Source organism: Leucopleurus acutus (genome assembly GCF_964270905.1).
Source record: "Leucopleurus acutus genome assembly, chromosome: 10".
Lineage (NCBI taxonomy): Eukaryota > Metazoa > Chordata > Mammalia > Artiodactyla > Delphinidae > Leucopleurus > Leucopleurus acutus.
The window spans coordinates 3,814,617-3,841,706 of record NC_139153.1 but is presented as its reverse complement, the minus strand read 5'-3'; positions in this window follow the sequence as shown (position 1 = coordinate 3,841,706).

Genomic DNA, 27,090 nt, shown 5'->3' with positions numbered 1-27,090 from the left:
AGAAGTCACTGCAATGAGAAGCCTGCACACCACAAGGAAGAGTAGCCCCCGCTCGCCGCAACTAGAGAAAGCCCGCGCGCAGCAACCAACACCCAGTGCAGCCCAAAATAAATAAATTAATTAATTAAAGGAAAAAAAAGGAAGAAAAGCGTCAGCGATAAATTCCTCTCCCTTCCTCTCTCATCTGCTCCTCCTCCGAGGTGTTCCAGTTCCACACGCCTCCTCTGGAGACATCCCGCGGCTCAGTGACCTCCTGCTCTTTCTCGCACAGCTGTGAGCAGCTCAGCAAGGCACACCTGTGTTTGCTTTCTCTCCTTCCTGCTTCCCTGCTCATTTCCCTCTGTCTGTACTCCCCAGCCCGCCCTGCAGTGAAACAGCAATACCTAAGCTTTGCCTCCAACTCTGTCATCTAGGCAACCCAGCCTAAGAGAGGGAGAAGAAACTGAGGAAGTTGTCAAATCACAACAACTCAGAAACTCATAGGAGGACTGGCTGCACCTAGTGCTGGCGAGGGTGTGCAGAAACTGCAAGCCTCAAGCACTGCTGGTGGGAATGTAAAATGGAATGGCCACTCTGGAAAACAGTTTGACAGTTTCTTAAGAAGTTAAATATACACCTACCATATGGCCCAATCTTTCCACTCCTAGGTATTTATCCAAGAGAAAAAAACCATATGTCCACACAAAGACTTGGGCACGAATGTTTACAGCAGCTTTACTTATAATAGCTCCAAACTGGAAACAACTCAAATGTCTCTCAACTGGTGAATGTACAGACAAACAGTGGTGTATTCATCCCATGGAGTTCTGCTTAGCAATATAAATGGATGAACTATTGATACACACAACATGGGTAAATTTCAAAATAATTATGCTGAGTGAAGGAAGCCAGATAAAGAAAGAGTACATAAGGTTCCATTTACATAAATTCTAGAACATGCAAACTAATCTAGAAGAGCGGAAAGCAGGTCAGGGTTGCCTGGTGACAGGGGTGGAGGAGGGATGGATTGCAAAGGGGCACAAGGAAACTTTTGGGGGTTATGGGAATGTCTGCTGTGTTGATTGTGGTGATAGTTTCATAGGAACAACTTAATAAAGATGTCATAAAAAAGGAAAAAAAAAAAAAGAAATAACCAGGCCCGTAAGTGAATTCAACCAAATCCTTAGAGAAACGATAACTCCAATGCTATTTAAAGCATTTCAGCGTGTAAAAAAGGAAAGCTTCCAAATTCCTTTTATGAAACCAGCATAACTTTGATACCAAAAACTTGGCAAAAACAGCGCATTAATGAAGGGTGTGCTGCTCTGTGTGCACTGGTGGAGTTATTAACTCTGTAAATCAGCTACATTGCATCTGACTGAATTTCAAGATTTTGCTTGTTTTTTTTTGTTTTCAGAAGTTTAATTACAATGTGGCTTTGTATGGATTTCTTTAGGCTTATCCTGTTTGGGGAAACTGGCAACCAGGTAAGATGGGAGGAGGAGGCACACTGGTCTCTAAGACTGATACCAATGAGATGGCTTCTCACCGGCAGAACCCAGAGCCAGGAAAGGGTACTCAGACTTCGCACCGTGGTGCTTGATGCCTCTCCTGGAACATCACTCCTCACTGATCTACCCCTGCTCCCCATGCCCACATCTCCCACCTCAGTGTGCATCTTCATCATCTCCCACCTTTTCCTTAAAAACCTCCCGCAGTCTCTAGCCTCTCCCTGCAATCCACCCTCCACCAGGTGCACAAATCTCTGCTCATTTCCTACCACAGGCTCTGCTCCCCGATGGTCCAAAGGACAAGGTGCAAACTTCAGTGCACAGCCCAACAGCACAGCCTCAGATCTACACAACACCGTCCCCCAGCCTTACACACAATGTTCCAATCCTGCTGGGCACATCCACATTGCTTGTGACTCTGCATCTTTGCAAGGCCATCCCCTCTGCCTGGGTGGTCTTCCCTCCCTCTCATGGCCAGGCAGCAGGTCTCTCCCAACTCAGCGTAGGACCTGGCACCAAGCAGACGCCCCTAAAGGCTTGTAGGGAGAAAATGCTCCCAGATCTCGCTCTGCGTGTCTCTCCGTTTGGCTGGTCCTGATCTAGATCCTTTATAGTCAACTGTAATCACAAGTATAGCACTTTCCTGAGTTATGGGAATCATTCTAGCAAAGTATCAAACATGAGGGAGTCGTAAGAACCTCCCAAATTTGCAGCTAGTTGGTCAGAATAGTGACCTGGGGACCCCCAAATTGTGGCTGGCATCTGAAGTGAGGGCAGCCTTGTTGATGGCTGTGCCCTTAACCTGTGGAATCTGCAATAACTCTAGGTGCCAGAACTGCACTGTGATATTGAAATAGGCATCAAAATTTTCTAAGTGAAAAGAGCACATAAAAAGAAATCACATCCTTTTAACAGAATGCCAACTAATAAATGCAGAGTGGATTAATCAAATGAGAAAATAACCTTTTGCATCCATCACAGTAACAACTGATTTGCACAAGCATCATCAATGGATGCTAAACTTGTGGGTGAACGTTTGATGAGGTAGAGGATATTTACATTATGAGTGGGTACTCTCACTGTACAAATTATCTACCGTTTACAAAGGGGAAAATAGTAGCTTCACAGTGGAGAAACCTGGAAGACACCATTTTAACCAAGAGATAAAAGTTAACATCACCAATAATGGGACAAATTAACATCAAGTGCCTCTTGATAAGATGTATAGAGAAAGACACAACATCACTACGGAGGTATTTCTACTAAAAGGCATTATCTGAGTCAATCAGGAGGAAACACCAGACAAACCCAAATTGGGGGACACTTTGTGAAATACCTGGCCTGTACGCCTCAAGTCAAGAAAGTCACAGTCTGAGGAACTGTTCCAGATTAAAGGAAACTAAAGAGAAATGAAAACTAAATACAATGCATGATTCCAGATTGGACACTGGACCAGAAAAAAAATTGCTAAACAAATATTATGGAGACAACTGGTGATATTTAAACAATGTTTGTAGATTAGATAATAATATTGTATCACTGTTAATCGTACTGTAGTTATGCAAATGAATGTCCTTATTCTTAGAAAACAGACAGTGAAGTATTTAGGGGTAAAGGGCATCATGTCTGTGATTTACTCTCAAATGGTTAAGAAAACACGAAATTGTATATGGCAATTCATAATATAGCAATATATAATATCTAATGTAAGTAATGTATACTAAATATATAATATGTGCTATATAATATATACATATGTGGAGACAGAAAGAGAGAGAGAAAGGAAGGAAGGAAGGAAGGAAGGAAGGAAGAAAGAAGAAAGAAAGGAAGAAAGAAAGGAAGAGGGAGGGAGGGAAGGAAGAAAGGATAAAGGAAATGGGTCAACATGTAACCAACAAGTGGATCTGGGTGAAGGGGGTATGGAAGTTCTTTAAATTATTCTTACAACTTTTTGTTAGTTTGAAATTATTTCAAAATATGAAACTAAAAAAACAACACAATGATTCTATTTCATTTTAAAAATAGATGCATATAGATTTATACTTGTGTGTATGTATATTAAAAAAAAAAGACTGCAAGGACATACACCAAAAATTTAACAGTCCTCTCTGGTGGTGGGATTTAGGTTAACTTTTTCTTTTTCCTTAACATTAGTTTCTCATTTTTCCTATATTGACTGAGAGCTCTTCATAATAATACCAAGAAAAAATAATAAAGGTTGGACACATGAAAAAAATCACTCTTTAAACATCAAAAACATACCTGAAGAAAGTACAAATTACTCTTTTCTTTTTCTATCATTCATGTTGTATTCCTCTACAAACCATGGTCATCTCTCTCCATGTTCAGGAGACCCCCTGAGGCAGACAGCACCCATGAAGCCCATGCAGTCTGCTCGTCCAGGCTGCCTCGCAGTGTTGATACAGTACCCCCAAGTAATGTGGGCACAGACCTCCCAAGCTCGGAGGGATCAAAATGTCCTGAGAAGACACTTGGAATAGAAGAAGCTGGTGACTTGGAAATACTAATGGGTACAAACGAAAAAGCCCCAACAAAAGCTTGCTCTCTCTAGCCAAATGACCAGGAAAAAAGCAGCTTAGCAAGACAGAAAACCTTTAGACAATAACAGTTCTACCCCAGCTAAACATCAGAGAAACTGTACCAGGAAAGGTCTAGTGGAGAGTCAGGACTCTCACCATTTCCCTGTAGTAAGGAAGCTGCTTCCATCAATAGAGACCACATGGGGAGCCAGGGCCCTCACACTGAGTCAGCAGCAATGAGGACCCCTCCCAACCTGGGTGTCAATGAAGGCTAAGCAGAAAACCTGGACTTCCATATCTTCCCATCAGGAATAAAGAGCTGCCCCCCGACCTTCCCCTGTGGAAATGCTGTCAAAGAAAGACAGATCTACAGAAGGTTTAGATAATACAAAAATGTCCAGGTTTCAATAGAAAACCACTCTTTATATCAAGAATCAGGATGTTTCCAAGTTGAATGAATAAAGGAAAACCAGTAGATGCCAACACCAAGATGGCAGAGATGGTAGAATTATCTGACAAAGATTTTAAGACAGCCATTATTAAAAAATGCTTCAAAAAGCAATTATGAGTAAACTTGAAATAAATGAAACAGAAAGCCTCAGCAAAGAAACTGAGGATATAAAGAAGAACCAAATGGAAATTTTAGAACTTTAAGATATAAATTCAAAACAATAACCTAAAAAAATGCTGAGAAGACGGACGCAACAGCAGAATGGAGAGGACAGAGGAAAGAATGAGTGAACTGGAAAACAGGACAATAGAAATTACCCAATTTGAACAACAGAGGGAAAATAGACTGGTGGGGGCGGGGAGTGGTAGAACAGAGCCTCAGGGATCTGGGGAACTATAAAAAAAGATCTAAGTTTGTGTTATCAGAGTCCCAGAGGAGAAGAGAAAGAGGATGAGGCTGAAAAAGCACTAGGAGAAATAATGTGGTATTATGCATTTAAAGATTTAAGAGGGTAGATCTTATGTTGAGTTGCTACCACGAAACAGACAAGTAAAGAAACAAATTGACAAAAAGGGACATGGGAAACTTCTGGAAGTGATAAATATGTTTATCACCTTGATTGTGGTGATAGTAACACGACTGTATACATATATCCAAACTCACCAACTTATACACACTAATTTTTTGAACTTTTTTGTGTATCAACTATAACCCAATAAAGCTGGAAGAGAAAAAAGAATGAACAACTGAAAATTTCCCAAGTTTGGCAAGAGAAATAAACCCATAGATTTAAGAAACTTAGTGAATATCAAATAGGATAATTCCAAAGAATCCACAATAAGACATATCACAATTAAATTTATGAAAACTAAAAAAAAAATTATGAAAACTAAAATCAAAGAAAAATATCTTGAAAGTAGTCAGAGAAAAACTACTTTTTACCTATAGAGAAAAAGGAATTTGAATGACAGCAGATTTCTCAACAGAAACCATGGAAGCCAGACAGAAATGACACCGTATTTTTCAAGGGCTGAAAGAAAATAACTTGACAACTCAGAATCCTATAACAAAATCAAGACATTCTCAGGTGCAGGAAAGCTAAGAGAATGTGTCACCAGCATACTTACTCTAAAAGAATAGCTACAGGAAGTTCTCTAAACAAAAAAGGAAATGACAAAAGAAGAAACTTTGGAACGTCAGGGAAAAGACAAAGAACAAGTAAGCAAAAATATGGGTAAGACTTTCCTTCTCCTTGTGAGTTTCCTACATTATGCTTGATGGTTGAAGCAAATATTAAAACACTGGCTGCCATGGTTCTACATGTATGTAGAAGAAACATTTAAGACAGTTTATTATAAATAGGTGAGGGTAAAGGGTCATAAAGTGTGCTAAGCTTGCTGTACTTCAACTGGTAAAATGATGACTTCAGTAGACTGATAAGTTAGGTTTGTACAATTTAATACTTAGAACAACCACTAAAAAAAATCTATACAAAGAGCTACACTCAGAAACACTACTGATAAATCAAAATGGAATTCTAAAAAATGCTCAAGTAACCCACAGGCAGTCAGGAAAAAGCAAACCAAAAAATTGAAAACAGAGAGAATAAACAGAAAATTACTTATTGGCCTTACTATACCAATTAACAAAGATTGGCAGAGTAATTTGAAAAACAGGAACCAACCCTAAGATATCTATAAGAAACTAACTTCAAATATAATGATATAGACAGGGTGAAAGTAAAAGAATGGAAAAAGTTATATCATACAAACATTACTTAAACCAAAGCAGGAGTGTCTATATTAATATCCAGTAAAGTAGACCCCAGAGAAAAGGAAATTACCAGAGACAAAGTGGAACACTGTATGATAAAAGAGTCAATCCACTATGAAGACATAGCAATCCTAAATGTGTATGCACCAAACAAGAGCTGCAAAATATGTAAAGCAAAAACTGACAGAGCTGAAAGGAGAGATAGACAAATCCATAATAATAGTGGGAGACTTCAACTCTTCTCTGTCAACAATTGCTAGAAGTTAATGGAAAACCAGCAAGGATATAGAAGATAACCCATATCCATGGGTTAAATAGGAAGTCTCAAAGGAAATAAACACACATTGAACTGAATGAAAAAATACAATACATCAAAATTTATGGGAGACAGCTAACAGTGCTGAGAAAGACATTTATAGCATTAAATGCATAGGTTATAAAAGGTTAAAGTTTATTAAATGCATAAGTTATAAAAATATCAATTATTTAAGCTTTCATACCAAGAACTTAGGAAAAGAACAAAATAAACCCAAAGCAAACAGAAAGAAAAAATTAATAAGTAGCACACAACAATGATATTAAAAAGAGAAAACCTACATCACACCTCCTGATTTCAAAGTATATTACAAAGCTACAGAAGTGAAAACAGTATGATATTGGCATAAAAACAGACACACAGATCAACAGAACAGAATAGAGAGCCTAGGAATAAACCTATGCATATATGGTCAATTAATTTATGACAAAGGAGCAAAGTATATACAATGGGGAAAGGACAGTCTCTTCAATAAACGGTGTTGAGAAAACTGGACGGCCACATACAAAAGAATGAGCCTGGACCACTATCCTATACCATACACAAAAATCAACACAAAATGGATTAAAAACTTGAACATAAGACCTGAAACTATAAAAATCCTATGAGAAAACATATGGGTGAACTCCTTGACATCAGTCTTGGAAATGAGTTTTTGGATTTGACACCAAAAGCAAAAATAAACAAGTGGGGCTATATCAAACTAAAAAGCTTCTGCACAGCAAAGGAAACCATTAACAAAATGAAAAAGCAACCTACAAAATGGGAGGAAGTATTTGCAAATCATATATCTGATAAAGGGTTAATATGCAAACTACATAAAGAACTCATACAACTCAATAGCAAAATATGGGCAATCTGATTAGAAAATGGGCAGAGGAACTGAATAGACATTATTCCAAAGAAGACATTCAGATGGGCAACAGGTACATGAAAAGATGTTCAACATCACTAATCATCAGGGAAATGCAAATCAAAGCTACAATGACATATCACCTCACACCTGGTACAATGGCTGTCATCAAAAAGAAGAGATAACAAATGTTGGAGAGGATGTGGAGAAAATGGAATACTTGTGCTCTGTTGGTGGGAATGTAAATTGTTGCAGCCACTATGGAAAACAGTATGGAGGTTCCTCAAAAAATGAAAAATAGAGCTACCATATTATCCAGCAATTACATTTCTGAGTACATATCTGAAGGAAAGGAAATCACCTTCAAAGAGACATATGCACACCTATGTTCTTTGCAGCTTTACAGCAGCCAAGACGTGGAAACAACCTAAATGTCCATTGATGGTCTACATGTAAGTGAGATAATATGGTGTTTGTCTTTCTCTGTTTGGCTTATTTCACTTAACATAATGCCCTCAAGGTCCATCCATGTTGTTGCAATGCAGACTCTGGTATCAAAGTCTGTATCAGTCAGGGTTCAACCAGAGAAACAGAAACAGCAGAATAAAAATATATGGATTTATTGCAAGGAATTGGCTTAGACGATTGTGGGGGCCATCTAGACAAGTCTGAATGCCACAGGGCAGGCTATCAGGACTCTTGGGCATGAACCGAAGCTGCTGCCCAAAGGCAGAATTTCTTCTCTTTCAAGGAAACCTCAGTTCTGCTCTTAAGGCCTTTCAACTGATTGAAGCAGGCTGTCGTAGATGATCTAAATGACTTACTTAAAGTCATCTGGTTATGAATGTTAACCACATCTGAACAGTACCTCCACAGCAACACCTCATGTTTGATTGAATAACGGGGACTGCAGTCTAGCCCACGCCGACACATAAAGCTGATCACCATAAGGAGGGAAGACATCCCAATTCATTCTTTAAAGCTAGTATTACCCTGATACCAAACCAGGCAAAGACAGGAGAAACATGTCCTGGGACGAGAAAGGGTCCACGGGGCTGGATTCCACCCACCCACCAGACTCAAGAGCAGGATCATATTTTTCACCTCAACACATGGCTGCCCAGTTTCCACTGCATGGGGAAAAGTCAGCACTTATGTTGGTTTCAAATTACTTGTGCCTAGTGTGGGAACTCCATGCTATGAAGAAGAGGGCTCCTGTGTGTGTGTGTGTGTGTGTGTGTGTGTGTGTGTGTGTGTGTGTGTGTGTGTGTGTGTGTGTGTGTGTGTTTATTCATTTATCACTCACTCATTCATTTTAGTTAACATTTATCATACCAAGCTTGTCATGCGCTGGATGAAGGAATTTAGTGTCATAAGATTGTTTTATCTTTCCAATAATTTGACTCAGTGGATACACTTGACCCCATTTACGAGTGAGGAAACTGAGGCTCAGTGAGGTTATATCGACAGGCCTGAGGATGCTCAGCAGTGGGTTTTGATTTGACGCCAAAGCCTCTTCCCCTTTACACTAGGGTTTGGTTCTGCAAGCTGTCACCTGAATGTGAGCACCTAAGGAGTTCTGCCAGATCTAAGTTCCTTGAATCTCTGGGAAAGGCGCCCAGAGCTTTAAGATGGCCAAGAAACACCGTCAACAACCTGGCTGTTCCAAGGTTCTCAGACTTACCCACCTCTAGGGCTTTGCTAGATGTTTCCTCGTACTTTTCAAGGGCTGGGCAGCACAGTGGCAAGAATGCAGACTCTGGAATCAGTCAGAACCCCCCGACTACTTAGCTGTAAAACAGGGGTAAAACAGTCTGTACTTCCTGAATGGGGTGGGGATTAAATGCCGCAAAGCAGGATGCCTCAATCATTAAATGTACCTATGAGTCACCTGGCCATCTTGTTAAAATACAGATTTGGATTTAGCACTTCTCGGGAGGAGCCAGAGATTCTGTATTTCTGGCAAGCTCCCAGGTGATGCCGTTGCTGCTGGTCCAAGGACCACACTTTGAGTAGCAAAGAGAACGTTCATGTGGTGCACTTAGTGTGATGTCTTGGTACATAATTAATGATCTTCCATGGTAGGTATAATAAAGAGAATAATAAAAATTCACCATCTTTGGAAACCCAGCCCAGGTATTTGCTCTGCCCTCCTAGGGTTCTCTGATAAAAGGAAATGTACCAGTTTATTAGGCGAGACAGATTTCTTTTCCTGGCACTGACTTCTAAGAGAAAGTGATCACCTGGATCCTCAGATAAGGGACTCCGATCAGAACAAAGGATCATGCCTTCAATGCTGCTGCAGGAGCCTGCAACGTGTAAGCCAAGAACAATCATCAGACAGGGTCTCAGGCCAAGGTCACCTCTGCAGGACCCAGGAGGGAATGTCTCTCTCAGATGCTCGGTTTCCTGCTGGCCGCACAGGACACAGGCTCTGGGACGGTGGCTGCGCTGCTTGGCTACCCCCTCGCCCATAGCACAGGTGCAACAGCGCCCTCCTGGTAAGACTGTCGTGAGGGCCACAGATAGCATGTGCCCATAGTTAACACCTACTCTGCGTCAAGAACTTTAGCTTGAACCATATGAAATTGCTGATAGAGCCCAATTTTTGACCTATAATGGCTGGAGCTAATATATGACCTGTGTAATCCTTACAACAAACCTTTGAGGTAGATGCCGTTTTTACCACCATTGCCCCGTTCTAAAGTGAGATCCTGCCCGTGGTCACGCGGCTGGTGGTGAGGAGAGCCAGGTTCACATGCAGGCGGCCTCGGGCTTGCGGCCGCACTGACCCGCCTTTCTCCTGACGGTGCCAGGAAGAAGACCATGAATGTGTGTTTCCTCCCCCTCAGTTGGGTCTAACGCAGACCCCTACAAAAGCCAAGGGCCCAGAGCTAACTGTCCTTTTCTGGCAGCATTTCTGCAAGGAGCTGAGCCAGTTCATTCTGGGAACATTGTTTTCTGGTGATTTGGCTGGAGCCTGAGAAGCTGGAGAGGGAAATAGGCTTGGCTGGGTCTTCAGAAACAGCCTCGTCCGAGCGGCTCCTCTCCCGGGAGCTCAGTGTGGAGACAGCATCCACTGTGCAGCCAGACCTGGCCTCATGGCTGTCAACCTGGCCGAATCGCTGGCAACCCACCGACACTTTACTCACCCTGCATCCTCGTCCTGAGAATAGCCCAGGCTCTTCCACATCCCCTCTCGCGTAAATCCCTCCCTGGGGATGTTGGGCATCGTTTCCTGGGCCAGGCACTATATAAGCACCAGTTTACTCTTGCCTGTGGCCAGGAAGGAAGGGGCTATGAACACCCAGTTTACAGATGAGGCCCAGAGAGAGGAGCGTGTTTACTCAAGGTCACACTGTAAGGGACCAGCCAAGCCTGTTGAACTCCAATTCCACCCTCCTTCCACTATGCTAGATACCATGACCTTCCATCCAAAGACCCCGAAGAGCCCGTGCTTTTGTATCACTGGGAGGAGCGGCACTGGGGGAGCTCAGGAGATGGGGGCGAGAGCTGCCCTCAGTCCATGTGGTTGGGAGAGTTGACTCAATGAGAGTCCCACATTCACAGCCACAGGGATTGGTTCAGAGATGCCAGTCCAGTCAGAGTTAATCCTGGGGCTTTTGCTGGAACTACTGAGAACAGGTGTCCTCTTCGTGTTGAGGCTACCAAGCAGACAGAATGTTAGCCTGAAGCTGAAGGACCTACCTGTTTTGGAAGCCAAACCAGAGGAAAGCGGAGCCAAGGCGCAGAGAGAGACTAATTTCTTTTTTTTTTTTTAAATACATTTATTAATTTTATTTATTTATTTTTGGCTGTGTTGGGTCTTCGTTGCTACACGCGGGCTTTCTATAGTTGTGGCGAGCGGGGGCTGCTCTTCATCCCGGTGTGTGAGCCTCTCACTGCAGTGGCCTCTCCTCTTGCGGAGCACAGGCTCTAGGCACGCGGGCTTCATTAGTTGCGGCATGCGGGCTTCAGTAGCTGTGGCTCGTGGGCTCTAGAGTGCAGGCTCAGTAGTTGTGGTGCACGGGCCTATTTGCTCCGCAGCACATGGGATCCTCCCAGACCAGGGCTCGAACCTGTGTCCCCTGCATTGGCAGGTGGATTCTTAAGCACTGTGCCACCAGGGAAGCCCTAGAGAGACTAATTTCTGACAATATTCTTTGAGGCTTTTGATCCAGCCAGGCCTCCGTAAGCCCCTACTTACACACTGCCCTTGACACACAGCTCATCACCTTCCAAAGTAGCCCCTTTTGTTCCTGAGCTGAAACTTACCTTGCTGGAACTTACACTGATTGGTTTAGTTCTTCCAATCGGAACGGCAGCAAAAAGCTCTAATGACAAAAGGATGTGGTTTCATATCCCAACTCTGACATTTACTCTTCAAGTCTCAATTAAAATTGCAGTGATAATACCTATGTTAGAGGGATGTTGTGGGAATGTAAGAACTATTATTAAGTGCTTTACTTTTGTTATCTTGTCATATTGTCACTGTTATATTTGTTACCAGACGGTGAGGCTCCAGACATCAGGGACCTCAGATTCTCCAGCACCCAGCAGTGGTTGGCACAGAGCAGAAACTCAATAAATGTTTGTTCAAATAAATTTGACCTCCCACCTACAGACAGCTATTTGGGGACAGCTGATCTGTCACCCCGAATCTTCTCTTCTTGTCCCTGCCCTCATCTTCACCATTTCTTTAGGTAACACAAATGGTTTTTCTTCTTAAAAAGTGTACTAACTCAATTATTCTGTGAATATTTATCAGTTACAACCAAAGGAATGAAAATAAGATCCCATGGTACAAAAAACCTAGACGTTTAGGTTTCTAACACAGTATTCAACTATTTTACTTAATGTTTTTCTCAAGAAACAAAACAAAACCAATCGCCCTAAAATTTGGAAATGAGATCCCTTTCTCACAGTATCTCTTGCTGTCTGTTGGGAGTGGTGTGGGCACACTTGGCAGTCACAACAGGCTGCTGAAATGGGACAAGCAGGTAATAGGAAACAGCTGCTTGGCCTGCACTGTCTCTAAGCCCCAAACTGGTGACAAGGTGCCGCAGACAAAAGACAGGCAGTTATGGTCTGGGTGGAGGGCCCACAAGCAGCGATGAACTCCTTGCCAAGTTCACCAGGCGAAGCAGCATCAGCTCGGCTGGCCACTGTGCACCAGGCAGCACGCCCCGCACACGCTCGCTGTCTTCAGAGCTGTGTGCACCCAGAGATGCTAAGGGAAAGGCTCACTGTCCTCTGTGTCCTGCAGTAGCTTCATAGCTCTAGTCCAGGATGCTACCCACACAGTAGCCAGAATAACCTCTGACAGCAGCAACTAGACCAGCAGTCAGCAAACTACCCTGTAAAGGGCCAGAGAGTAAGTATCAAAATACCTAAAGGCTTTGTGGGCCAGGTGGCCTCTGCCACAACTATGCTGCTCTGCCACTGCAGCCTGCAAGCAGCCACAGACACTACGTAGACGAACGGGCAAGGCTGGGTTCCAATAAAACTTTACTTATAAACAACAGGCATTGATCTGGACTTGGCCCTCAGGCTATAGTCTGTGGCTCATTGGTGCCTCTGTTCAAAGGCACTGTAGTGGCTCTCACCCCCGCAGAGGCAAACCCAACTCCTAACCTCGGTAGCAAGGAGTGGCCTGGGCAGGTCCCCCAGCACAACGTGACCTCATTCCTGCCTCAAGGCCTTTGCACTTGGTGTTTCCTCCGCTTAGAACACCCCCGTGCCCACTTCTCATTGTCACATGACTCATCATTCCCGTTATTTAGGTCTCAGAAAGGCCATCCCTTCAACCCTCCAAAGTGACCCTTGCCTCCCTCCCTAGTAGCTCTTTATCGGAGCACCCTGTTTTATCTTCTGCATAGCACGCATCACAGTCTGAATGGATCTCTTCTCTTTTTGAAATTTTTTTACATTTATTTATTTATTTTTATTTTTTTGGCTGTACCACATGGCTTGCGAGATGTTCCCCAACCAGGGATTGAACATGGGCTGAGGCAGTGAAAGCCTGGAATCCTAACCCCTAGGTCGCCAAGGAACTCTGGAATGGATCGCTTCCCTTTGTCTGTTTACTTTTTCATAGTCCTTCTGCCATAAGCTCAAGAAGGGTAGGGAACCTGATGTCCAGTGCCTCTGTCCACAGGGTTGGATGGCAGCACATGCGTGGAGAGTGAGTGAACAAATGAGCGGACGGGCAATCCAGTAGCCTCCTAAGCGGTTCCCCTCATCCTCCCATTCCTTCGATTCCATAGCCCTCTGATGACAGAGGTAACTTTTAAAATGAATATCAGATCACGCCCTGCCACAGCTTTAAACACTCTAGTAACTTCCCACTGCTCAAAATCCAAACTCCTCACCACTGCTCCAGAGGCCTGGCACAAGCAACTGCTGCCTGTCTCTCCCAGCCCGACTCCCTGTTCTGAAGACAGGCTGCCCAGAGGGTCCACTGATGTGACCCCAAAGGATACCACTTGGCGGTAGAGGTGTTTTTGCATGATCAGAAAACACATTACGTTCCAGGAATTCACTTCGAAAAGATGAGGCTATGAACACCTGACTCATGAGAGGCCGGGAAGTCATCCAGTTTCCTCAGATCACCCCGCCCAGGTCAGGCTCTCGCTGGGACGTGCTCTGGACAGAAAGAGAGAACGTGATCTCTGCTGACTGCTGCCAAAGCCCAGAGGGGTTGAGATCAGGGTGTGTGGGGATGTGGAACATAGAGCTTTTAATGCTCTTCTGGCCTGACTGGAAAGATGAGTGTGGAGCTGTCAGGGGAATGAGGATGCAGAGTGGGCAGCCTGGTGCTGTGGGCTCCTGTGCACCACGTAGATCACACCGCACCCTCCGCTGCTGCACTCAACTCCATGAAATTGGATAGCAGAGACGAGACCATGTGGGCAGCCCACATGGGTCTGATACAGCCTATTGCTTGGCTGTATTGAGATGAGAGATTAGAAAGCCACTTTATGGCTTCTTCTCAAATCAGTCTAGACAGTAACATCTAAGTGGCTAAAAGTAGTACAGATTCTCTCATGGATGCCGCATAAAGTAGGTACTCGACACTAGAAGAAGATAACAAAGGTATTTTCATTTCAGGTGTGTGTCGGGGAATGAAGCATCTGTGTTTCTGAACTGACGCTCAACATGCAGTGTTAGTAAGACACAAAGAGCACCCACTTTGGGGCATTTTTAAAAGCCGGGCCAGTGTACCAGGCATCACAACCTAACAGACTTATAAAAGTGACTACTTCCTGTTTCTGACCTCCCATCCTATTTGGTGTCTACTTATTTTCACTTTATCTCACTGCCCTACTGTGAATTCTTATCGCCTTGCCCTGAATTCCTCCCCTTTTCTCATGATCTCTAGCTTTGGCCCCGCCCTGACTCCCGGGTGCTGGCTCTCCTTCTAAGGGTTAGCCTAGCTTGCTCACCGTAACGGGTGCCTGAGAGATAAGCCCTGGCCCTGAGCCTCTGAGCAGGGAGGAGAGGGACCGCGCTAACAGAATAGACATGGTCTCCCCACCCAGGGCATCTGCACCTCTTCTACAACATCCCATCTGTCGGTTACCCTGCTCCACCAGGACACCTCCAGGGCCAGGAAACTGACTTCCTGGGACTGTCCTTGTTGCTTTCTGACAACTCTATCAGAAAGCACGAGCTGTTGAGCTGTTGACAGGCTTGAGAGCGGCCCTGAAGCCATCTGTTTCCTGCAGAGTGCTGACGCAGGGGTGTGAGCTCCGAGGCGGCTGTCAACATCCATTTTGCCTCCCACTTGCTGAGACCAACACTGGAGCCTGCGACATAAGTTAATCACTTCCACTTCTCTACAGCACAGGCTGCTGTGCTTTTTCTGCCTCTGGCCATTCATGCACAGCAGATAACCACAGCCACAGCACCGTGTGGAACACAGTCAGGATTCTGAGCGAGCCAGATATAGCCCGTTATCACTGCGGTTACAGTGTGTGGGCTCATTGAGAAGTTATGGGACATTTTATCAATGAGGGACGCTGTCCCAGAAACTCTGGTGTTGTTCATGTGAACGAACGGAGGTGAAGATGAAGGCCGTGGAGATAGGGGGGCCAGCTTATCTGGCATGTTTTCCCAGTGAGGTCAGACACCAGTGCCACGCCATCTCCCCGGGTGGAAACAAACCATAGGATGCCAGAGCTGGACGCCCTGGGAAGCTTTACAAAGGGAGAAATGAGACCCAGCAAGAGGACAGGACTTGCCCAAGGTCCCTCAGGGAGACAGTGTCAGAGACTCAGGTCTATAAGCAGAAGAGCCCTGCTGCCCTCTGCAAGCAGCATCAGGCTTTCAAAGGAGGAGCAGGATCTTTGAAGGTGTGAATGTTTTGCTTTTCTGCCTTTAAAACATAAAGAGGTCGGTAGGGAGTCAGGAATGAGGTGTTTCTTTAGAATCCCAGTTGGAAGCATGACTTTTCATTTACGTCAAATGTCTGTATTTTTAAAAATAATTTCACTTGGGGCTTCCCTGGTGGCACAGTGGTTGGGAGTCCGCCTGCCAATGCAGGGGACACGGGTTCGTGCCCTGGTCCGGGAAGATCCCACATGCCACGGAGCGACTGAGCCCCGTGAGCCATGCCGGCTGAGCCTGCACGTCCAGAGCCTGTGCTCCGCAGCGGGAGAGGCCGCAACAGTGAGAGGCCCGCGTACCGCAAAAAATATATATAAATAAATAATAATAATAATATCACCCATTTTCAGTTTCAGGTTTTTCTTGCGTACATGTGAAAAATAAAACGACAGTGATAAGTATTGGTTCCATTAGAAGAAGCATGCTGAGAACTATTAAATGAAGATAGTTTTATATCAATGGCATTACATGATTCAAATAGAAAATTTGTTAATTCCAGTGATGTTGGTTTTTTTAAATCCAATTCATTGAAGTTCATTCAGCCAAAGGTGATATGACATTATTGTGAAGACTACTGTAAATTTAGTTTAAAGTGCAACTCTAGAGAAAAAATCATCGTTTTTGAGGTGATAACATAAAAATTTTATTGGCGTACAGCATCATGATAAAACAATATTCTACTTAAATAGAAATAAATAAGATAAAAAGCCTAAGGAACAGAAGTATACTTAGAGTTAACTGTGGTACACACATACTTCATAGTTTTCTCCAAAATAAGCTGCAATATTAAATATACGAATATTTGTATATCCCCATAATTAGAGTAACAGAAGTACACATATTTTCATGATAAATGATAAAAACAAAAAATTCCCAGTTCACAACTCTAATTACTGGAGAGTTCAACATATCCGTGCGATCCACAGGGAAGGAAGATACATTCCCATACTCACTGATCTGTCTATAACTATGTACTGAGCACAGCCCCATCCATTCCTTCAGCAGTCCTGTTCCAGGTGCAGGGGCTGCTGAGGTGAACCAGACATGCAGCTCCCACTTCCACAGAACTTACGTTCTAGTCAGGGGAGGTGGATAATAAACAAATAAGAACACAGAATATAGAGAATAGAGAGAAAACAGAATATTGAATAGAGAGAATTTTGGATGGTGCAGGTGCTTTGAAAAAAAATAAAGCAGATTAAGGGCACAGGAAGTTCTGAGGACATGGGCTGTTGTTGATACAGGGTGGCCAAGGGACATATTGCAGAGAAGCTAGTGTCTGAGCAGAAATCTGAAGAAATAAAGGAGCAAGCTTCAGGGGCATTTGTGGAGAGTCCTGCAGGCAGGAAAGAAACAGTGCAAAGGGCCTGAGGCAGGAGTGAGCTTGCAAGCAGGCAGCTGAATATAGAGTGTGGAGTCAGGGAGGAGACCCAAGCTGGTGATGCTGATTTGCGAGTTGTCAACCTATAGGAGGCATTTAAAACCTTCTACATGAGATAGGATGAAATCACCAAGGGAGTGAGTGTGGTCGGAGCAGAGGAGTCGGGGGAGAGACAGCTTCAAGGAGAGAGTCAAAGCAGTGTCCACTGCTGCTGAGTGGTCAAAAAAGAATGAGGAGTGACCATCAACCATGGGAGTTAGCAACTTGGAAGTCATCGCTGGCCTTGATAGACCATCTCAGTGAAGTAACAGGTACAGAAGCCTGATTTTGAGAGTAGGAGGAGAGTAACTGGAGAGAGGAGGTGAGGACAATTCTTTTGAAGACTTTTGCTGTCAAGAGGAACAGAGAAACGAAGCACTAGGGGTTATAGGGTCAAGACAGAAGACAGCTGTCAAAGTTCCTGGAAATGCAGCCACTCCCCAACCCCACACCCCTATCACCAGGAGAAAAGCCACACCCCAGAGCTCTGAGTGCTCCTGCAAGGCCCCCTCCCTACCTCTGAACACTAAGAGCCTTGCCACTGCCATCCATCTGCTTGGAGACTCAAGGCCCGTCTCAACATTTCTATGTGGTTGTTGAAGAAAGATATTAATCATATATATAATATACAATAAATGTACCAAGACAACTGACTGTAAGCAGAAAATGAACAAGCAAAGTGCCCTCTGAAAGAGAACAATGGAGGCAAATGATTTATATTAGAAGGCTCGGAGAAGGCCTTTCTGAGGAAGTGGCTTTAAAGGTAAAATCTGAAGGATAAATAATAATTCACCACACAACAAATGATGGGAAGAGCACTGTGAGTGGAAGAGCGTCTGCAAAGGCTCTGAGGCGGGACATGGCATCACATGCTACAAAACTGGAGGAAGAATGGGTCCAGTGAGAGAGGGGTATGGGGCCTGAAGGGAGGCTGGAGTCAGATTTTGCAGGGTCCTACAGAGGACCCCTGTGTGAAAGAGGCTTTTGGTTTTTATTTTTCTTTCCAAGTACAACGGGCAGCCACTAAATGAGCAAACCATTATGTCCATCTAAGTGCCCACTATTTTATGCTTGAGAAGAAAGGAAAACAGTCAGAAGCAAGAGAGGAAGCTTCCTTGAGGAAATGAGGACAGACAGGGCCTCTTCTACTTCCACTCCTTGGTTCCCATGTAGTCTACCTGGTGGGGTAGACCCATCACCAACCATAATGGCTGCTATTTCAAAGTGCACATTGAATCTTAAAGGACAGTGCCCCAGAGTGAAAATGATGAATACATAGGAAAAAAAGAAATGAATAGAAGTGTTCCTTAAGGAAGCCAAGACACTGAGCTCCCTTTAAAAAAAGACTATAAGTCAACTACTTAAAACGTGCTTGGGACTTCCCTGGTGGTCCAGTGGCTAAGACTCTGCATTCCCAATGCAGGGACCCAGGGTTCAATCCCTGGTAGGGAACTAGATCCCACATGCCGCAACTAAGTGTTCGCATGCCACAACTAAAGATCCCGCATGTCACAACAAAGATCCAGAATGCGGCAACGAAAATCCCGTGTGCCGCAGCTAAGACCTGACATAGCAAAAAAAAAAAAAAAATATATATATATATATATATATAGAGGCTATCAATACAGAGATAGAGATAGAAATTAAAAGAGGAACTAGAGAGAAATTCTGAAGTTGAAAAGTACAATAACTAAAATGAAAATTTTATTAGAGAGGTAAACAGCATATTGGATCTGGTAGAAGAAAGATTCAGGAAACTTAAAGACAGGGCAATTGAGATTACCCAGTCTGAGGAGCAGAAAGAAAAAACAGTAAAGAAAAATGAACAGCACCTAAGAGACCTGTGGAACAGCATTAAGCATACCAACAGATGTATAATGTAAATTCCAGAAGGAGAGCAGAGAGAGAAAGGAACAGAAAGAATATCAGAAGTAATAATGGCCAAAACTTTTGCAAACTTGATGAAAGATATAAATATATACATCTAAGAATCTGAGTGAACCTCAAGATACTCACTGAGACACGTTGTACTCAAACTGTTGAAAGCCAAAGGCAGAGTCCTAAAAGCAGCAAGCAAGAGATGACTCATCATGTACAACATTCGCAATAAGATTAACAGCTAATTTCTCTTCAGGAATCATGAAGGCCAGAAGGCAGTGGGAAGATATATTCAAAGTGCTGAAAGAATAAAATGGTCAACCAAGAATTCTATAGCCAGGAAAACTATCCTTCAAAAATGAAAGAGAAATTAAGATTTTCTAGATAAACAAAAACAGAGAGTTTATTGCTTGTAGACTTACCCTACAAGAAATGCTAAAGGAGATCCTTCAGGCTAACTGAAAGAATACTAAATTGTAACTTGAGTCTACAGAAGAAATAAAAAACACCAGTAAACGTAATTTCATAAGTAAATATAAAAGTCAGTATTAAGGCATTTGTGGTTTGTAACTCCTCTTTTTTTGCTGTATAATTTAAAGGACAACTACATAAAAAAATTTCTTAAAATATATTAATGGGCACACAATGTACAAAGATGTAATTTGTGACAATAAAAATGTCTATATGCTGTCTACAAGAGACCCACTTTGGATCCAAATACACAAATAGGCTGAAAGTGAAAGGACGGAAAAAGATACTTCATGTAAATGGTAACTCAAAGAGTTGGAGTGGCTATACTGATATCAGACAAAATAGACTTTAAGACATAAATTGTAACAAGAAAGAAAGACATTAAATAAAGATAAAAGAGTCAATCTACCAAGAAGTATAACAATTATAAATATATAGAACCTAATAACAAAACCCCAAATTTACAAAGCAAAAATGGACAGAATTAAAAGGAGAAAAGACTGTTCTACAATAATCGTTGGTGATTTCAACACCTCACTTTCAATAAAGGATAGAACTACTAGGGAAAAGATAAACATAGAAAAAGAAGACTTGAACAACACTATAAACCTATGAGACCTAACACAAACAAAACACTCCACCAAACAGCAGAAAAATGCGCATCCTTCTCAAGTGCACATAGCACATCTTCCAGCAGAGAACATAGGTTAGGCCATAAAAAAGTCTCAACACATTTCAAAAGAACAGAGTCATAAAATGTTTATTCCATGACCACAATGGAATGAAACTTGAAATTAATAACAGAAGGAAAACTGGAAAATTCATGAATACATGGAGGTTAAACAACACGCGCTTAAACAACCAATGGCTCAAAGAAGAACCAAAACCTATCAGATGCAGTAAAAGCAGTGCTCAGAGGGAAATTTATAACTCTAAATGCCTACTTTATTTATTTTTTATGTTTATTTTTTATTTATTTATTTTTTCTTACTGGTCATCCATTTTATACACATCAGTGTATACATGTCAATCCCAATCTCCCAATTCATCACACCACAACCCCCACCCCCTGCCGCTTTCTCCCCTTGGTGTGCATACATTTTTCTCTACTTCTGTGTCTCGCTCTGCAAAGTGGTTCATCTGTACTGTTTTCTACGTTCCACATATATGTTTTAATACACAATATTTGTTTTTCTCTTTCTGACTTACTTCACTCTGTATGACAGTCTCTAGATGCATCCACATCTCTACAAATGACCCAATTTCGTTCCTTTTTATGGCTGAGTAATATTCCATTGTATATATGTACCACATCTTCTTTATCCATTCACCTGTCGATGGGCATTTAGGTTGCTTCCATGACCTGGCTATTGTAAATAGTGCTGCAGTGAACATTGGGGTGCATGTGTCTTTTTGAATTATGGTTTTCTCTAGGTATACGCCCAGTAGGGGGATTGCTGGGTCATATGGTAATTCTACTTATAGTTCTTTAAGGAACCTCCACACTGTTCTCCAAAGTGGCTGTATCAATTTACATTCCCACCAACAGTGCAAGAGGGTTCCCTTTTCTCCACACCCTTTCCAGCATTTGTTGTTTGTACATTTTCTGATGATGCCCAGTCTAACTGGTGTGAAGTGATACCTCATTGTAGTTTTGATTTGCATTTCTCTAATAATTAGTGATGTTGAGCAGCTTTTCATGTGCTTCTTGGCCATCTGAATGTCTTTTCTAGAGAAATGTCTATTTAGGTCTTCTGTCCATTTTTGGACTGGGATGTTTGTTTTTTTAATATTGAGCTGCATGAGCTGTTTATATATTTTGGAGATTAATCCTTTGTCTGATGATTCATTTGCAAATATCTTCTCCCATTCTGAGGGTTGTCTTTTCGTCTTGTTTATGGTTTCCTTTGCTGTGCAAAAGCTTTGAAGTTTCATTAGGTCCCATTTGTTTATTTTGGTTTTTATTTCCATTACTCTAGGAGGTGGATCAAAAAAGATCTTGCTGTGATTTATGTCAAAGAGTGCTCTTCCTATGTTTTCCTCTAAGAGTTTTATAGTGCCCGGTCTTACATTTAGGTCTCAAATCCATTTTGAGTTTATTTTTGTGTATGGTATTAGGAAGTGTTCTAATTTCATTCTTTTACATGTAGCTGTCCAGTTTTCCCAGCACCACTGATTGAAGAGACTGTCTTTTCTCCATTGTATATCCTTGCCTCCTTTGTCATAGATTAGTTGACCATAGGTGCGTGGGTTTATCTCTGGGCTTTCTATCTCGTTCCATTGATCTATATTTCTGTTTTTGTGCCAGTATCATATTGTCTTGATTACTGTTGCTTTGTAGTATAGTCTGAAGTCAGGGAGTCTGATTCCTCCAGCTCCGTTTTTTTCCCTCAAGACTGCTTTGGCTATTAGGGGTCTTTTGTGTCTCCATACAAATTTTAAGGTTTTTGTTCTAGTTCTGTAAAAAATGCCATTGGTAATTTGATAGGGATTGCATTGAATCTGTAGATTGCTCTGGGTAGTATAGTCATTTTCACAATATTGATTCTTCCAATCCAAGAACATGGTATATCTCTCCATCTGTTTGTATCATCTTTAATTTCTTTCAATCAGTGTCTTATGGTTTTCTGCCTACAGGTCTTTTGTCTCCCAAGGTAGGTTTACTCCTAGGTATTTTATTCTTTTTGTTGAAATGGTAAATGGGAGTGTTTCCTTAATTTCTCTTTCAGATTTTTCATCATTAGTGTATAGGAATGCAAGAGATTTCTGTGCATTAATATTGTATCCTGCAAGTTTACCAAATTCATTGATTAGCTCTAGTAGTTTTCTGGTGGCATCTTTAGCATTCTCTATGTATAGTATCATGTCATCTGCAAACAGTGACAGTTTTACTTGTTCTTTCCAATTTGTATTCCTTTTATTTCCTTTTCTTCTCTGATTGCCATGGCTAGCACTTCCAACACTATGTTGAATAATAGTGGTGAGAGTGGACATCCTTGTCTTGTTCCTAATCTTAGAGGAAGTGCTTTCAGTTTTTCACCATTGAGAATGATGTTTGCTGTGGGTTTGTCATATATGGCCTTTATTATGTTGAAGTAGGTTCCCTCTATGCCCACTTTCTGGAGAGTTTTTATCATAAATGGGTGTTGAATTTTGGCAAAAGCTTTTCCTGCAACTATTGAGATGATCATATGGTTTGTATTCTTCAATTTGTTAATATGGTGTATCACATTGATTGATTTGTGTATATTGAAGAATCCTTGCATCTCTGGGATAAATCCCACTTGATCATGGTGTATGATCCTTTTAATGTGTTGTTGGATTCTGTTTGCTAGTATTCTGTTGAGGATTTTTGCATCTATATTCATCAGTGATATTGGTCTGTAATTTTCTTTTTTTGTAGTATCTTTGTCTGGTTTTGGTATCAGGGTGATGGTGGCCTCATAGAATGAGTCTGGGAATTTTCCTTCCTCTGCAAATTTTTGGGAGAGTTTGAGAAGGATGGGTGTTAACTCTTCCCTACATGTTTGATAGAATTCACCTGTGAAGTCATCTGGTCCTGGACTTTAGTTTGTTGGAAGATTTTAAATCACAGTTTCAATTTCATTACTTGTGATTGGTCTGTTCACATTTTCTATTTCTTCCTGGTTCAGTCTTGGAAGGTTATACCTTTCTAAGAATTTGTCCATTTCTTCCAGGTTGTCCATTTCATTGGCATAGAGTTGCCTGTAGTAGTCTCTAATACAATACAATCCTTTGTATTTCTGCCATGTCTGTTGTAACTTCTCCTTTTTCATTTCTAATTTTGATTTGAGTCCTCTCCCTCTTTTTCTTGATGAGTTTGGCTAATGGTTTATCAATTTTGTTTATCTTCTCAAAGAACCAGCTTTTAGTTTTATTGATCTTTGCTATTGTTTTCTTTGTTTGTATTTCATTTATTTCTGCTCTGATCTTTATGATTTCTTTCCTTCTGCTAACTTTGGATTTTGCTTGTTCTTCTTTCTCTAGTTCCTTTAGATGTAATGTTAGATTGTTTATTTGAGATTTTTCTTGTTTCTTGAGGTAGGCTTGTACAGCTATAAACTTCCCTCTTAGAACTGCTTTTGCTGCATCCCATAGGTTTTGGATCATTGTGTTTTTATTGTCATTTTTCTCTAGGTATTTTTTTTTCTTTTTTTTTTTTTTTTGCAGTACACAGGCCTCTCACTGTTGTGGCTTCTCCCATTGTGGAGCTCCGGAAGCACAGGCTCAGCGGCCATGGCTCACGGGCCCAGCTGCTCCGGCGGCATGTGGGATCTTCCCAGACCGGGGCACGAACTCGTGTCCCCTGCATCGGCAGGCGGACTCTCAATCACTGCGCCACCAGGGAAGCCCTCTAGGTATTTTTTGATTTCCTCTTTCATTTCTTCAGTGATCTCTTGGTTATTTAGTAACGTATTGTTTAGCCTCCATGTGTTTGTTACATTTTTTTCTCTGTAATTGACTTCTAATCTCATAGCGTTGTGGTCAGAAAACATGCTTGATATGATTTCAATTTTCTTAAATTTACTGAGGCTTGATTTGTGACCCAAGATGTGATCTATCCTGGAGAATGTTCCATGTGCACTTGAGAAGAAAGTGTAATCTGCTGTTTTTGGATGGAATGTCCTATAAATATTAGTTAAATCTATCTTGCCTATTGTGTTACTTAAAGCTTGTGTTTCCTTATTAATTTTCTGTCTGGATGATCTGTCCATTGGAGTAAGTGAGGTGTTAAAGTCCCCCACTATTATTGTGTTACTGTCGATTTCCTCTTTTATAGCTGTTAGCAGCTGCCTTATGTATTCAGGTGCTCCTATGTTGGGTGCATATATATTTATAATTGTTTTATCTTCTTCTTGGATTGATCCCTTGATCCTTACGTAGTGTCCTTCCTTGTCTCTTGTAACATTCTTTATTTGAAAGTCTATTTTACCTGATATAAGTATTGCTACTCCAGCTTTCTTTTGATTTCCACTTGCATGGAATATCTTTTTCCATCCCCTCACTTTCAGTCTGTATGTGTCCCTAGGTCTGAAGTGGGTCTCTTGTAGACAGCATATATATGGGTCTTGTTTTTGTATCCATTCGGCGAGCCTGTGTCTTTTGGTTGGAGCACTTAATCCATTCAAGTTTAAGGTAATTATAGATATGCATGTTCCTATGACCATCTTCTTAGTTGTTTTGGGTTTGTTTTTGTAGGTCCCTTTCTTCTATTGTGTCTCCCACTTAGAGAAGTTCCTTTAGCATTTGTTGTAGAGCTGGTTTGGTGGTGCTGAATTCTCTTAGCTTTTGCTTATCTGTAAAGCTTTTGATTTCTCCATTGAATCTGAATGAGATCCTTGCTGGGTAGAGTAATCTTGGTTGTAGGTTCTTCCCTTTCATCACTTTAAGTATATCATGCCATGCCCTTCTGGCTTCTAGAGTTTCTGCTGAGAAATCAGCTGTTAACCTTATGGGAGTTCACTTGTATGTTATTTGTCGTTTTTCCCTTGCTGCTTTCAATAATTTTCTTTGTTTTTAATTTTTGCCAATTTGATTACTATGTGTCTCAGTGTGTTTTCCTTGGGTTTATCCTGTATGGGACTCTCTGTGCTGCCTGGACTTGGGTGGCTAATTCCTTTCCCATGTTAGGGAAGTTTTCGACTATAATCTCTTCAAATATTTTCTCTGGTCCTTTTTCTCTCTCTTCTCCTTCTGGGATGCCTATAATGCGAATGTTGTTGCGTTTAATGTTGTCCCAGAGGTCTCTTAGGCTGTCTTCATTTCTTTTCATTCTTTTTGGTTTATCCTGTTCCGCAGCAGTGAATTCCACTGTTCTGTCTTCCAGGTCACTTATCTGTTCTTCTGCCTCAGTTATTCTGCTATTGATTGCTTCTAGTGTAGTTTTCATTTCATTTATTGTATTGTTCATCTCTGTTTGTTTGTTCTTTAATTATTCTAGATCCTTGTTAAACATTTCTTGCATCTTCTCGATCTTTGCCTCCATTCTTTTTCCAAGGTCCTGGATCATCTTCAGTATCATTATTCGGAATTCTTTTTCTGGAAGATTGCCTATCTCCATTTCACTTTGTTGTTTTCCTGGGGTTTTATCTTGTTCCTTCATCTGGTACATGGTCCTCTGCCTTTTCATCTTGTCTATCTTTCTGTGAATGTGGTTTTTGTTCCACAGGCTGCAGGATTGTAGTTCTTCTTGCTTCTGCTGTCTGCTCTCTGGTGGATGAAGCTATCTAAGAGGCTTGTGGAAGTTTCCTGATGGGAGGGACTGGTGGTGGGTAGAGCTGGCTGTTGCTCTGGTGGGCAGAGCTCAGTAAAACTTTAATCCACTTGTTTGCTGATGGGTAGGGCTGGGTTCCCTCCCTGTTGGTTGTTTGGCCTGAGGCGACCCAACACTGGAGCCTACCCGGGCTCTTTGGTGGGGCTAATGGCAGACTCTGGGAGGGCTCACGCCAAGGAGTACTTCCCAGAACTTCTGCTGCCAGTGTCCTTGTCCCTTGGTGAGCCACAGCTGCCCCTCACTTCTACAGGAGACCCTCCAACACTAGCAGGTAGGTCTGGTTAAGTCTCCTATGTGAGTCACTGCTCCTTCCCCTGGGTCCCGATGCACACACTACTTTATGTGGGCCCTCCAAGAGTGGAGTCTCTTTTTCCCCCAGTCCTGCCGAAGTCCTGCAATCAAATCCTGCTAGCCTTCAAAGTCTGATTCTCTAGGAATTCCTCCTCCTGTTGCCAGACCCCCAGGTTGGGAAGCCTGATGTGTGGCTCAGAACCTTCACTCCAGTGGGTAGATTTCTGTGGTATAAGTGTTCTCCAGTTTGTGAGTCACCCACCCAGCAGTTATGGGATTTGATTTTATCGTGATAGCACCCCTCCTACTGTCTCATTGCGGCTTCTCCTTTGTCTTTGCATGTGGGGTATCTTTTTTGGTGAGTTCCAGTGTCTTCCTGTTGATGACTGTTCAGCAGTTAGTTGTGATTCCGGTGTTCATGAAAGAGGGAGTGAGAGCATGTCCTTTTACTCCGTCATCTTGAACCAATCCAAATGCCTGCTTTAAAGAAGAAGAAATATCTAAAATGATCCAACTTTCCACCTTAAGGAAATAGAAAAAGAAGAAAAACTAAACCAAAGCAAGCAAAAGGAAGAAAATAATGAAGGTAAGAGCAGCGATAAATGAAATAGAGAATCAAAACACAATACAGAGAATCAATGAAATCAAAAGTTGGTTCCTTGAAAAGATTAAAAAAAAAACAACCGACAAACCTTTAGCTAGAATGACTAAGAAAAAACAGAGAAGACTCAAATTACCAAAAGCAGGAATGGTGGAGACAACATAGCACAGTGGTTAAGAGTTTGGACTGTGAAGCTAGACTGCCAAAAGCAAAAATAAAAGTGTGGACATCCTAATGACATTACAGAAATAAACAGGATTATAAAAGATGCCTATGAACAACTGCATGCCAACAAATTAGATAACCTAGATGAAATGGACAAA